This window comes from Erpetoichthys calabaricus, chromosome 7, assembly GCF_900747795.2.
Source record: "Erpetoichthys calabaricus chromosome 7, fErpCal1.3, whole genome shotgun sequence".
Lineage (NCBI taxonomy): Eukaryota > Metazoa > Chordata > Cladistia > Polypteriformes > Polypteridae > Erpetoichthys > Erpetoichthys calabaricus.
Window position 1 is genome coordinate 70,455,445 of NC_041400.2, and position 14,720 is coordinate 70,470,164.

Sequence of the window (14,720 nt, forward strand, 5' to 3'; positions counted from 1 at the left end):
CAACTATGTCAATAGCAAAACCTGGCAAAACAGATCATAATTATAAAAGCAAATTACTTACAGTTGATACCACTCTTGATCAACAAGAGGCTAGAATAACAGGTACTTTCCCACTACACTATTATACTGATCATGTCATGTACTCCAAATTGTGATTTTCAGGGTGAGGTTGGTTATGCTGGTGCCAGAATGCTGAACGATGGGCTGAATATGATGCAATAGGTCATCAAAACACAAGGAAGCTCTGTCTCTAGGCATGTCAGAGGACTGGGACTTTGAGAAGTGTGATCTAGCCTCACTTGAGAAGGAAAAATGGGGGGACGGGGGATTTGGGGGAGGAAAGAAAGAGAGCAAGCTATTTCTGATCTGTCCTTTTCATCTCAGCAATTGCAAGTGCCAACACAACAACAGATTTCACAGCCGTAACTCCTTGAAATATTGGAAATTAAGATTAAAGCTATCATATGTAACAATGTACAACCTTAATTTAAGATTATAGAAAGACAACAAAAGTTCAGAAGCAATGTCTCTATGACCAAACAGTAAACTGTGTGAGCTGGAATGTTAAAGGTCTCAATCATGAAGTAAAGAGGAAGAAAGTATTTTCCTACATAATAGGTCTAAACACCAAGATAGTGTTTTTACAGGAGACACACTTATTAAGCAGGGATCCATTTCAGTTGCCAAGAGAGTCGACTGGCCAAATATTCCACTCCAGCTATACAAAGAACAATAGAGATGTGGGAATCTTAATTCACAAAACAATTTAATTTGTACTACCAGATGTAGTATTAGATCCTGAAGGGCGATATGTGATGGTTATGGGTAATTTATTTATTTGTAATGTGATTTTGATAAATATCTATGCACCCAATGTGGATGATAGAGATTTCATTGAAAACATATTTGCATCCATTCCTAACTTGCACACTCACAAAATTATAATGGCTGGAGACTTTGTGTTTTAAATCCAGACCTGGATAGGTCTTCAGCTACAGGGGTGACAACTTCTAACTCTGCAAAAATAATTACACAGTTTAATTGATTATAACTTGTCAGACCCATAGAGATTTCTAAATCCATACTTAAGAGCATATTTCTTCTTCTCACCAGTACATCATTATTACTTAAGAACTGATTATTTCTTTATAGATAACAATTTCTTGCCCACAATCAAATCTTGCAAATACGACACTAAGGTTATATCTGACCATGCCCCTCTGATCATGGAGCTCAAAACACTATGCCCCACATGCTCATTTAGTAGCTGGCGTCTTAACTCCATGTCATTAACTGACGAGAACTGTACAGAATTTATATCCAAGAAAACTACACGTACACATGTTGTAAATGTAGGAAGGACGGTCCTTACGTGTGTATGAACTGTTAACATTTGAATGTGATAATTGCATATAGCGCTGAACTGACCTGTCTGTACTATTGTTGCCTCTGGATCGAACCGGAGACTCTTGATTACACTTGGTTTGCGTCTGTACTTGTGCTGTTACTTAGAGTCAGATCGGGGGGAGGGGTGATGTTAGAGCGCGTGAGCTTATTCAGTGCAGCAGGAACAACACACATGTTGATCTTTTTTTTTCTTTCACTACATGTGCCTTCCCTGTTTATTTATATATCTAGTGACTTTTCTGCCTGTCTGTCTGTCTCTCTATTACACAGTGCTCTGTCTGTCTGTGTGTTATGGATCTTAAAAATAACAGTTATAAGGACAGTTGTTCATGTTAATTGCAGTCTCAATTGTTAAAAAAATATTTTAAAGGGAGCATCCCACATGAAAATATAACGATCTCATCAACTGACAGTGCACACCAATTCACAAATTTTATGTCCATTTGAGGTTAAAAGGAAAAAAAAGGTAACACTTTATCCCCAGCGGGGAATCGAACTCAGGTCTGTGAGGCATGGCAAAGCTGCTGCGCTCTGAGTAGCAAATGTTAGTGCGCTACGCCACGGAAACTGTTGTATCATCCTTGAACCTTTTGTGAAAGTGTTTATTTGATCTTTGGAACTCAGGCTTTACACATTCTATAGTTTATGCCTACATTTTGTAACATTTATTACTAAAATATGAAAAAGTTTCTGTTTTAACAATGTGTTTACATAGATTACTGTATAAACGGAACACACATGAAATGTGTGTGTTCCAAATAACAATCTATTATTTCCACTCTAAGACTCCACTTTACTCCCAGATAATCAATCAAGGCATGAGCTGGGAGAAGTTCGTGCACGTTCTAAGTCAGTGGGGGGATGGAATAGCAGGCTGCTGGCAGCTTGTCTTTATCAGCACATTTACAGGACAAAAGACGCTGGCGGAGAGGTGTGAACGGATTTAAGGTGGGCCGGATCTATGGGTTTTTTCGTAGGCTCTGGTAATTCTAGTGTTAAATGCCTATCAGACAGCCTTGGTGTCACAATCACTCCTAATCCATTAACAGCTGTGTTTGGTGTGCTCCCAGATGGGATTAAAGTGGAGAAGGAGAAACAAACTAATTGCCTTTACTTCATTACTAACACGTAGACTTTTCTTGCTCAACTGGAAAAATCCTAACCCACCTCTTTTAAATCAGTGGGTAACTAATGTTATATACTATTTGAAATTGGAAAAAATCTAATTCTGACATAGAGGATCTGTTCAAAACTTTTTTTTAAACTTGGCAGGACCTAATCAATAAAATTTTAGAATAAACATTTTTTTATTTGGGTTGTATTGTGACCACAAATGAGAGAATAAAAGTGGGAAAAAAAACGCTAACTTTTAGAAAAACTATAAATTTACACCAGCTGTTGCAGACGCAAATCAAATGTACATTTTTATTGTATAATATTAACAATAAGAGCAGCTCACTACTCAAAACTGTAAATTTGCACGGCACCCAGGATCGAACCCCCAGCCTTTTGATTACAAGTCAGCAGTTCTTACCGCTGCATCACAGAATCTGTCATATTGTTTTGTACCTTTTGTGAAAGTGATATTTGGACTTCAGCCTTCACACATTATACAATTCATGTTTACATTTTGTCATTTATTACTAAAACATGAAAAAGTTTCTGTTTTAACGATGTGTTTACATAAATTGTTGTAGACACGGAACACACATGAAATGCAGACTGCTTATTGCTTGTGTTGGTCAACACATTTACAAGGCAAAAGATGCTAACGAAGAGGTGCGCAGGGGTTTAAGGTGGGCCGGGTTTACAAGTTTTTTCATAGGCTTTGGTAATTCTAGTGTTAACAGTTTTGCTCTGGTTGTTGGAGTCCCTCTCTTTCTCATGGGTGGGGGTTGATTTGATTTGATTTTTTTAAGTTTGACTTGATTGTATGGAATGTTATATGCTTTTAATAAATTCAATAAAAGATTAAAAAAAACAGACAAGGAAAACATGCAAAACATTTCAAATTCATCTGTTTAACATCTAAGTCCCCTTTATGAAAATATCTGTGCACCGTGGAATTCAGTTGTTCCTTCTGACTTGGCGCATGTGTACTAAGGTGTGACTGTGACAGATCTCCTTGTGTTCGCACATCTTTGCGTGCCATCTTTCTTATTCTCTGTGCAAAATGCTGGCCTGTCCGTCAGTAAACATGTATGCACAGCCTCCTGCCTGTCATGAAGTCTGCGTTTTATTTTTGCAGGAGTATTACATGTTACTGTCATTTTACCATGGTGCTCTATGGTTGACGGTGGACAATAAACTTTGTTAAAATGGTATTGATAAATGCCATTTTGTTAGTTGTAACTTCAGTCATTTTGGCATGCACAATATACATTCTGTTATCAATATATTCTTCAACAGGAGCTGATCAACAAAGAAACATGGAAAATAAGATTTAGTAAAATATTAGTAATATTAATAATTACAAGTGGTAACTCATTAGTTGACACCCAAGAACTCTGTACAAAGATTTCATATCGTATGTGGTGCCCTCCTCTTAAACATTTACTCAGGTAGTTTTTTTTCCAGGTGAAAAAAAAGACGACAAGAAAAAAATCATTTTCATGGGAAAGGTGTTGTTGTGGAACTCAAATTTCACCTGTGTCATACGAGTGATTAAAACTGTGTGAATGTAACAGTTTAAGTTCTATCAAAAATAAGAAATTCCCTTGCCTGTAATAACCACCACTTTAAATTGGGGGAGGATCTTATTTTCACAGCTGATGTCATTATTCTATAAGACTCATTTCCTATATATATATTTCTTATTCTTTTGCATGTTTGTCATGTTTCTGATCATCAAACACATTTAACCATTATTTAGGGAGAAAAAAAAATCCAAACCTACATGGCCCTGTGTGAAAAAGTAATTGCCCCTTGTTAAAATAATAACCTAACTGTGGTGTATCACACCTGAGTTCAATTTCCGTAGCCACCCCCAGGCCTGATTTACTGCCACACCTGTTTCAATCAGAAATCACTTAAATAGGAGCTGCCTGACACAGAGAAGTAGACCAAAAGCACCTCAAAAGCTAGACATCATGCAAGATCCAAAGAAATTCAGGAACAAATGAGAACAGAAGTAATTGAGATCTATCAGTCTGGTAAAGGTTATAAAGCCATTTCTAAAGCTTTGGGACTCCAGCGAACCACAGTGAGAGCCATTATCCACAAATGGCAAAAAACATGGAACAGTGGTGAACCTTCCCAGGAGTGGCTGGCCGACCAAAATTACCCCAAGAGCGCAGAGACGACTCATCCGAGAGGTCACAAAAGACCCCCAGGACAACGTCTAAAGAACTGCAGGCCTCACTTGCCTCAATTAAGGTCAGTGTTCACGACTCCACCATAAGAAAGAGACTGGGCAAAAATGGCCTGCATGGCAGATGTCCAAGACGCAAACTACTGTTAAGCAAAAAGAACATTAGGGCTCGTCTCAATTTTGCTAAGAAACATCTCAATGATTGCCAAGACTTTTGGGAAAATACCTTGTGGACTGATGAGACAAAAGTTGAACTTTTTGGAAGGCAAATGTCCCGTTACATCTGGCGTAAAAGGAACACAGTATTTCAGAAAAAAGAACATCATACCAACAGTAAAATATGATGGTGGTAGTGTGATGGTCTGGGGTTGTTTTGCTGCTTCAGGACCTGGAAGGCTTGCTGTGATAGATGGAACCATGAATTCTACTGTCTACCAAAAAAATCCTGAAGGAGAATGTCCGGCCATCTGTTTGTCAACTCAAGCTGAAGCGATCTTGGGTGCTGCAACAGGACAATGACCCAAAACACACCAGCAAATCCACCTCTGAATGGCTGAAGAAAAACAAAATGAAGACTTTGGAGTGGCATAGTCAAAGTCCTGACCTGAATCCAATTGAGATGCTATGGCATGACCTTAAAAAGGCGGTTCATGCTAGAAAACCCTCAAATAAAGCTGAATTACAACAATTTTGCAAAGATGAGTGGGCCAAAATTCCTCCAGAGCTCTGTAAAAGACTCATTGCAAGTTATCGCAAACGCTTGATTGCAGTTATTGCTGCTAAGGGTGGCCCAACCAGTTATTAGGTTCAGGGGGCAATTACTTTTTCACACAGGGCCATGTAGGTTTGGATTTTTTTCTTTCTCCCTAAATAATAAAAAACCACCATTTACAAACTGCATTTTGTGTTTACTTGTGTTATATTTGACTAATGGTTAAATGTGTTTGATGATCAGAAACATTTTGTGTGACAAACATGCAAAAGAATAAGAAATCAGGAAGGGGGCAAATAGTTTTTCACACCACTGTATTATATGCACAGCTGATAGAATTGATCAAATGTTTATATAAAAGAAAAGAAAAAAAAAAAAAAACTTACAAAAAGTATTCAATGATCATTTTTTACCTGCTGTACCCACATGCAAAATGAACGCTGGGTAGTGAAAATTGTGCACAGTGTCTTTAATAAGCTTTTCAGGCAGTCTTCTATCACACATTAATATCTACTGTGCCCCTCCATTCCTTTCCACAGAGGGGACAGTTATTTCCAAAGCTGAGCCTTTGCCGTAGAGATGTGTGCCCCTGTAAACTGCTGGCAAAATGAATACTGTATAGCTAAAATTATTCAAAATGTATTTTAAAAAAGACTGTAGACAGTCTTCTATATTAATTCCATATTTAATGTGCCTCTCCATCCCATCTGGAGGGGACACTCATTTCCACAGCCTGGGCCTTTGTCTTTGAATTGCTCTTTCTGTTTACAAAATGAACACTGGACAGCTAACACTGAGCTAAACCTATTTAAAAACAATGTATTGTCACATGCATCTTGGGAAATTATGAACTACATTGATTTCTTCTTTATAGAAACTTTTGACAAATTACTTTGCTTGGAATTCAAGGAGACCATATACAGTGCATCCGGAAAGTATTCACAAAGCATCACTTTTTCCACATTTTGTTATGTTACAGCCTTATTCCAAAATGGATTAAATTCATTTTTTTCCTCAGAATTCTACACACAACACCCCATAATGACCACGTGAAAAAAGTTTACTTGAGATTTTTGCAAATTTACTAAAAATAAAAAAATTGAGAAAGCACATGTACATAAGTATTCACAGCCTTTGCCGTGAAGCTCGAAATTGAACTCAGGTTCATCCTGTTTCCCCTGATCATCCTTGAGATGTTTCTGCAGCTTAATTGGAGTCCACCTGTGGTAAATTCAGTTGACTGGACATGATTTGGAAAGGCACACACCTGTCTATATAAGGTCCCACAATTGACAGTTCATGTCAGAGCACAAACCAAGCATGAAGTCAAAAGAATTGTCTGTAGACCTCCAAGACAGGATTGTCTCGAGGCACATATCTGGGGAAGGTTACAGAAAAATTTCTGCTGCTTTGAAGGTCCCAATGAGCACAGTGGCCTCCATCATCCATAAGTGGAAGAAGTTTGAAACCACCAGGACTCTTCCTAGAGCTGGCCAGCCATCTAAACTGAGCGATCGGGGGAGAAGGGCCTTAGTCAGGGAGGTGACCAAGAACCCGATAGTCACTCTGTCAGAGCTCCAGAGGTCCTCTGTGGAGAGAGGAGAACCTTCCAGAAGGACAACCATCTCTGCAGCAATCCACCAATCAAGTCTGTATGGTAGAGTGGCCAGACGGAAGCCACTCCTTAGTAAAAGGCACATGGCAGCCCGCCTGGAGTTTGCCAAAAGGCACATGAAGGACTCTCAGACCATAAGAAAGAAAATTCTCTGGTCTGATGAGACAAAGATTGAACTCTTTGGTGTGAATGCCAGGCATCACATTAGGAGGAAACCTGGCACCATCCCTACAGTGAAACATGGTGGTGGCAGCATCATGCTGTGGGGATGTTTTTCAGTGGCAGGGATTGGGAGACTGGTCAGGATAAAGGGAAAGATGAGTGCAGCAATGTACAGAGACATCCTGGATGAAAACCTGCTCCAGAGCGCTCTTGACCTCAGACTGCGGCGACGGTTCATTTTTCAGCAGGACAACGACCCTAAGCACACAGCCAAGATATCAAAGGAGTGGCTTCAGGACAACTCTGTGAATGTCCTTGAGTGGCCCAGCCAGAGCCCAGACTTGAATCCGATTGAACATCTCTGGAGAGATCTTAAAATGGCTGTGCACCGACGCTTCCCATCCAACCTGATGGAGCTTGAGAGGTGCTGCAAAGAAGAATGGGCGAAACTGGCCAAGGATAGGTGTGCCAAGCTTGTGGCATCATATTCAAAAAGACTTGAGGCTGTAATTGCTGCCAAAGGTGCATCGACAAAGTATTGAGCAAAGGCTGTGAATACTTATGTACATGTGATTTCTCAGTTTTTTATTTTTAATAAATTTACAAAAACCTCAAGTAAACTTTTTTTCACGTTATTATGGGGTGTTGTTTGCAGAATTCTGAGGAAAAAAATGAATTTAATCCATTTTGGAATAAGGCTGTAACATATCAAAAGGTGGAAAAAGTGATGCGCTGTGAATACTTTCTGGATGCACTGTACATCATAAAATACTTAATTTTTTGGGATGGACTCTATTTTCAGCAAGCAGTGTTTTATACTTACTGAAACTCCTCTCATTTTCAAAAGAACTCACTAGGAAATAAATACAAGGCAAAACTATGATTTTCTGCTAATAAACCAGCATGCCTAAAATATTTAATTAAAAACTGACATATATTACAAAAGAGACAATATGTGTTTCTTGTTTATTAATATCACCACCATGCTGAATGTTGGAAGTCTGTATTCTTTTTTGATTCCATTGCATTTGCAGCAATGTAGTACAAATTTAGTGTGTTTAGCAGCTTTCCAACATAAAAAACAGCATTATTTTAATTGCTTTTTCAGCAGACCATGGAGCAAATTAACAACAATTTTGCTTTCTTTCCTCAACACTAAATGTAAATTCACATCTACAAAACAAAGTGAAAAAGTGAAAGTCACACGTGTTAATTCAGAAATTTCCCATAGTACATAAAAAAGCTTTTTTCCAGTGACATTTTTAAAACACAAAACCTGATGACAAAATAGAATTGTGTCAATGCTGGTTCACCACTACTACTGCTACTATGTAGTAGCAGAAAGTTATTGTGAAATTAAAAAGCCACATACTGCTGTGGGATCCACTAACCAGTTATACAGGAACAAATGAATTTGAAAAAATTGTATTAAATTTGACAGAAAGTAAAATAAAGGACTAATCAACATTTGAGTTGTGCATTGTCCACTTTACAAATGAACTTATGATATTCAATTTAAAAAGGCCAGCTCTCCAAGTCTCAATTTGATTTAAGTAATTTTAAAAGTCCTGCATTAGTAAAGTTAAAATATTTTTAACCAACAAAGACTGTAATGTACTTCAGCAAATGCAGTGTATAGTTTATGTGATGGAAACCAGCCTTAATTATATATTAGTATAGATCACTTTCTTTTTGGAAATACTCCCATAAGCTGCCAGTCACTACTGAAGCCATGTTGAGGTCAGTTTATTTACTGATTTGTTTACTTCTCAAAAGCACATTTGTCACTCAAGGCAATGGTACAAAAATTGAATATTGAGGTTCGTTAAAAAGTAGAAGTAATAGACCAAATTCAACAACTGACCTCTCCTGTTCAACTACTAGTTTTAATTTTAACAAATGCAAGTGAGATATCAAAGCCTGCACTGTAAAAAAAAAAAAAAAAAAATCTTAAACCATTTTACAGGTACTTTTCACAGGACAAGCACTGGCTTTATTAGTTTATCACAGTATTTTGCTGTTAAACACAATGCACTTTAGGAAATAACTTAATGAATGTATAAAGTATATCACAGTACTGTGAAGGAACAAAATACAGTGCATCCAGTTACGTGTAACTCTTAGCTGAACACAAATGAAACCTGTTTACATTTTCAACATCACAGAGACAATCAACATCACAAAGACAATCATTCCTTCTCCTCCAGACAATACGGCTACAGTTTGTTTTTTTTTTTTTGTTTTTTTTTTTAAACATTAAATCTAGTTTGTCCATTTTCCTCAAAATACAGTTGTATCATGTTGATGTAACTTAAAATAAACATCCTTTCAGCCCAGACTAATTATTTTTAATTAGTATGCACCCAAGGAAAAATAGGTTTGTAAGGTTTGGCATATGCAGTATTATGCAGTTTTTCTGGAATTCTCCTACATATTCTGGTGTACTTTTTTGGCAGAGAACTGTATATTAGAATAAAGATAGATGATTTAACTATGGACAATCCCGTTTTATGGTAAAGGTACCTGGTAAATTCCTGGTAATTTATACAACTTTTCTTTGTGAGAAAGAAAATAAACTTGAGAGAGTAAACTTATCAACCCCAGGGATGCTGGAGGTTTTAAGTAGTTGTATAAGCTGAGTTATGGTGGGTTGTTTTCAATAAACTGACAACTCTGTTGCACACCCTACATCATAAATGCATTCATCACCTCTTGACCACATGTGGAAACGTCTTATGTGAAAGTGAGTGAACTAAAGACTTTACAACAACTCTACAAAATTAATAATTCTGAATTTTTTAGGTTCTTTCACAGTAAATAATGGTTTGCTAAGGAGAAAGAATCAGCACCAGAAAAATAGTAAAGAACATTTCAAATCACTTTATTGAATCGATTCTTCTGAACTACCCATTTAAGTAAATTACATTTGATTAATCCGATTTGATACTTTTTAATTTTTAGGAATAGACAGTGGCGCATACATAAAGTCCAGGGGGATCACAACACAAATATATAATAGTTACATATATGTATGTATATTATGAAGGCTACAAGGCGCCAGTAAGCCCCAAACATGAACACACCAACTCAGTCCCAAGTTTAAATAAAGGGAGTTTGTTACAAATAACTTGTATACACAAGCACAAAACCATGTGGTTTCTTCTTCTCTTTCTACTACACTGCTATCCTCCAGTCGAGTGTTGCATTACTTCCTCCCAGCTCCAACTTGCCTGGACAAGGAAGTGTAGTTCCTTTTATTAAGGACACAGGAATACTTCCAGTGCTAGAGTTATGGCCCGTTGGAAGCACTCAAGGATCATACATAAGTTACGAATAACAGGGGCTGTCTCTTCCTACAGCGCAGACAATTCCCGGCATTCCCTGCTGATTTCTAACTGGGCAATGATATCCAGGACCGCTGCCATCTAATGTCTGCGTAAGGAACCATCCCCTCTCCAGGACGGGATATCCGTCAATCCCATGTGGCACTTACAATATATAATTAATTATATTTAACATGATAATAATTCATATGACATTGTCTCAGTGCACAAAGCATGACAACTTATTTAAGATGCTTAATTAAGGTAACAAGTTACTGTATGTTACAGAATCACAAGTATACGAAAATCATGCAACATGGTTCTCAGGTAATGAATCAGCTGAAACTTAAAAGAATCAGATAATAACAAATGCACGGTACAATCAATGAGCCATAAAGAAGTGTGCGCTAAAGTAAAGGTGAAACCAAATAATTGCTAAAAATTAGAATAATATTTTTATAAGGTTTAGTTTTGTTTGACTAGTTTGTTGGATTTAAAAAGGGACATACTGTAAACATTTTTAATATTGTTAATATATTCAATTTTTTAAAAATCCAATAACAAAAACCAGTTTGTATGATTCACTGAAAGGAGGCATTCAAAAAGAATGTTACTTGTGAGTTGCCCATCACTATAGAAAAATTAAGTACCTCTTCTTATAACTTTATATAAGAAATTAACCAATGACAGTAGTGCCAAATAGGTGGTGGTCTCAAATAAATAGTTCTCAAACTAGATCACATTAGACAATCGGCTTCACAGGAGTGTGCTACCTACTGCCTGGCTAAGATATTGCAAATGAAGGCTAAGACTGAAAATCGCTGGAAAAGTTGTCTAATGTGACATAACCTTTACAGGGACATAATGAGGATCTTTATAATCAGTGAAAAACTTGGGAGTAGATTCACTACTTCTCCATATTAAGAAGAGTCAATTGAGGTGGCCTAAACTTCTGCTAAAAATTGCACACTTGATGCCTTAGACTGGCATCATACTGCACAACTTTTACTACTATTTTCAGCTTTAATTTGCTTAAAAAAATAAACACACACACAGCAAGATGCAAACAGTGTAGAACAGTGTAATGTTCCAAAGAGCTCACACAAACAAATCAGTTTGATTTTCTTATAGCGAGGTGATAAGTCATAGGTATGTGTGTACAAGGGAAACATAGGAAATATTCCAAAATATAAACTGAGAAAAAAGTGCTAAATCCAGAAATGAAGTGCACAGGCAAGGACTCAAACACAGGATTCTGAAGCTTATTTTAAAAATAAGGATTAACCAAAAAACCATCATAATATAAAAGCCACATCAAAAACACTGATTCAGGATAGTTTCATGAACATTATCTGATTTACTAAAACCCTTTCTAGCAACTTCTGTAAAATGACAGTTCTAATTACCAGTATTTCAATCAAGCAGTCACTTTGTCAGCTTGCTGACACTGTTATAAGATTAATGTTTACATTTAGGAAACATTAACTGACTAATAGGGGCCCTATAGTAAGACCAACTCCAACTGCTGCAATTATGTCATACATCAGTGACCTCACAATTGCAAACTGCATCTCGGTTTCTTCGCTCCTTTTTGAACATCTGCCTTTCTCCCTCATTTGGTGAACAGTCTTGTCTTCAACTCAAGAAGTCAATCACATGTGGCTTATTTTCATGTAAGTTGATGCAGCATTCCTTTAAAAACATTTTCAAGTGTATTCTTATGCATGAATAGATACTTATATTGCATAATAATAAGTAGCACATATTGCATAATAATGAGTAGCACTTACATGGTAATGTAACCAAATTTTTTTTCTCAAGCCAACCTGTTCTTTCATGTCTTGAAAAACAACAAGAGTTTTCCAGATTTTTTTTTATCCACTGAATTATTGTGTAGCTTGATACCCTTTAGTTCTTTTAATAAATATTTGTAGTTGGTTTTCTCCTGTTTTGATGGCTAAAATAACATAACTTCACCATTCAGGCTCCCTGAGAAATGTGAAGCTGCGATGGCCACAAACAACAACAACAACAACTCCATTATTTTAAAGTACATTTGGCAGTATTCCTACTGAAATACAGTATTGGTATTCTTTAAAATCAGCTATTGGGCAATTAAACTGCACATCTCCATGTTTATGTTGATAACCATCGCCACAATAGACGAAGCTCACAAATGAAAAACTGCTTAATACGACTTAAAATTTGTTTTTTTAAACGGTTTTATTATCCAGCTGTTTTTTTTAAACCAAATTTTGAAATACGTGTAATCTATGTCTCCAATGTGTCATTCCGTACGTTAAGCAATATTGCCAATGTAATAAACTAATGCCAATGTAAAGTTGTATACTGCAGGATACGTATGTTAATATTGAAAACAAGCTGCTTTATGAAGTAAATTGTCCTTTATACTACTGGTGTTAAATTTACCTTAACGTTATTTCTGTGTCAGAACTCATGTTTGATATTCAGTAAAAACACAAAACATACTTTTTACTGCTGATACATATGTCTCACGTTATAAGATCCAGGGTATGCTCTTTTTCTACAACAAAATGTGAACTGACATTTATCGCTATTAAAAATGCAAAACTTCACATATAACACAGAGGTCTATTTTAAATGTATTATTCGGTAGATCATCTGCCGAAATGATAAACGTCATACAAAAATAAGTTATGGCAACCGCAACGTGAAATTAAACCGTTTAAGTTATATTAAAAAAAGCAAGAATTTTTACGTGTATTGGGCTGATTTGATAACGAATTAACGTATTACTTGTCTAACGACGATCAAGTTTTAAAAAGGAAATGTGAATGCTCATATGAGGAAAACCTGTTTCTTGCTGCCCCGACTCTGAAGGAGTACAATGAAATCTTGTGAACTTTTCATACTTTCCATCTCTAAATTCAGTGGCACATGCGACAATTACACTCTTAGACCAACTTTTCTTTACCATCAAAAAACGTCATTACCGATGTAATACATATTGTACATAATGTATATTTAAATAAATACATTTAAATCACTTGATTAACTTAATTGATGCTATATGAAAAGTTCGGCTATAGTATGGTTAGCAACCAGGAGTGCCTCACATTAATCATAATCGCTTACAACTTTTGTCAGGAAAAAAACACTGAAACTTAAATTGAGTGTTTAGTTCACCGATACCACACCCACAGCGGCCTCTCGCGCGAGCTCACAAATCGAAACCAGAGCCGAAACAATCCAGGTGAGTGTAACCGAGTTCAGATAACGTCCGCTTCCATAAATTTACTACTGTATGTTTAAAACTAAACCCAATAACCGTCAATAGTTACGTTCACACTTAAATGCCCAGTTGAAAAAGATTTAAAGTAAGTAAGCATTATGAAGAATCGAAGACCTAAGCCTCAAGCAACAATAACAAAAAAAACAGCTTTTTCCTACCTGTTTAGTAGCTGAACGGTCTCGCTTTTCCTGATATTCTACAAAACATGGCGTTGACGGCCAGTACCATGTGATCGCTCCACCTCAAAAGTGACGTCACGACGGAAAATACAGGTATCACAGCTCACCTTAGTTTTTATAGCGTACCTAGGAGAGATTACATTAAATCTTTGTTTATGAAGTATGCCATTGAGGTTTGAAAACTGTCGATTTTCCATCTAATGCTTAAAAAGTACAATTTTTAAAATGATAAAATTCAAAACAAAATTCAACCACTTGAAACTGATCTTACATAAAGGTGGGCACATTTTCGACTTTATAGATTTAAAGTCTTTTTAAAAAGATTTAAAAAACAGTACACTGTTATTATCCTGGAAAATGATAGACATTAATTATAATTTGAACTAGATAGATAGATACTTTATTAATCCCAAGGGGAAATTCACATTAAATAAAATAAATAAATAAAATTCAAAATAAAAAAACTAGTTGTCCTTAATATTATAAACCAAACATTTAACAGTGATTGTCATCCAAATGATGTGTTTAACCTGCTAAATTATTCATTATAGTCATAAATTGTAAATGTGGATTTTGTGGTGTCAACACTGCATTTACTGTACAATAATGCACTATATTATATTTCCAACTGTGACGCAAATGAGGAATATGTTTTATCTGACTGTAATCAACTAGAATTAGATATATTTTTCCAAAACATGTAAGGGTTATAGTATCAATCATGATGACATCTGTGGT

The 14,720-nt window shown here is 36.3% G+C and overlaps 1 protein-coding gene across 1 annotated transcript in view; it reads right to left on the reverse strand.

Annotated features, from left to right (window-relative positions):
- LOC114644881 (MARVEL domain-containing protein 2) overlaps positions 1-14,011 on the reverse strand; it is a 200,636-nt gene extending 186,625 nt beyond the window's left edge. Inside the window, exon 1 of the mRNA XM_051930099.1 lies at positions 13,962-14,011. The gene's annotated coding sequence lies outside the window, so the exon portion shown is untranslated. The remainder of the gene's footprint in view (positions 1-13,961) is intronic.
- Between the last annotated feature and the right edge of the window lie 709 nt (positions 14,012-14,720).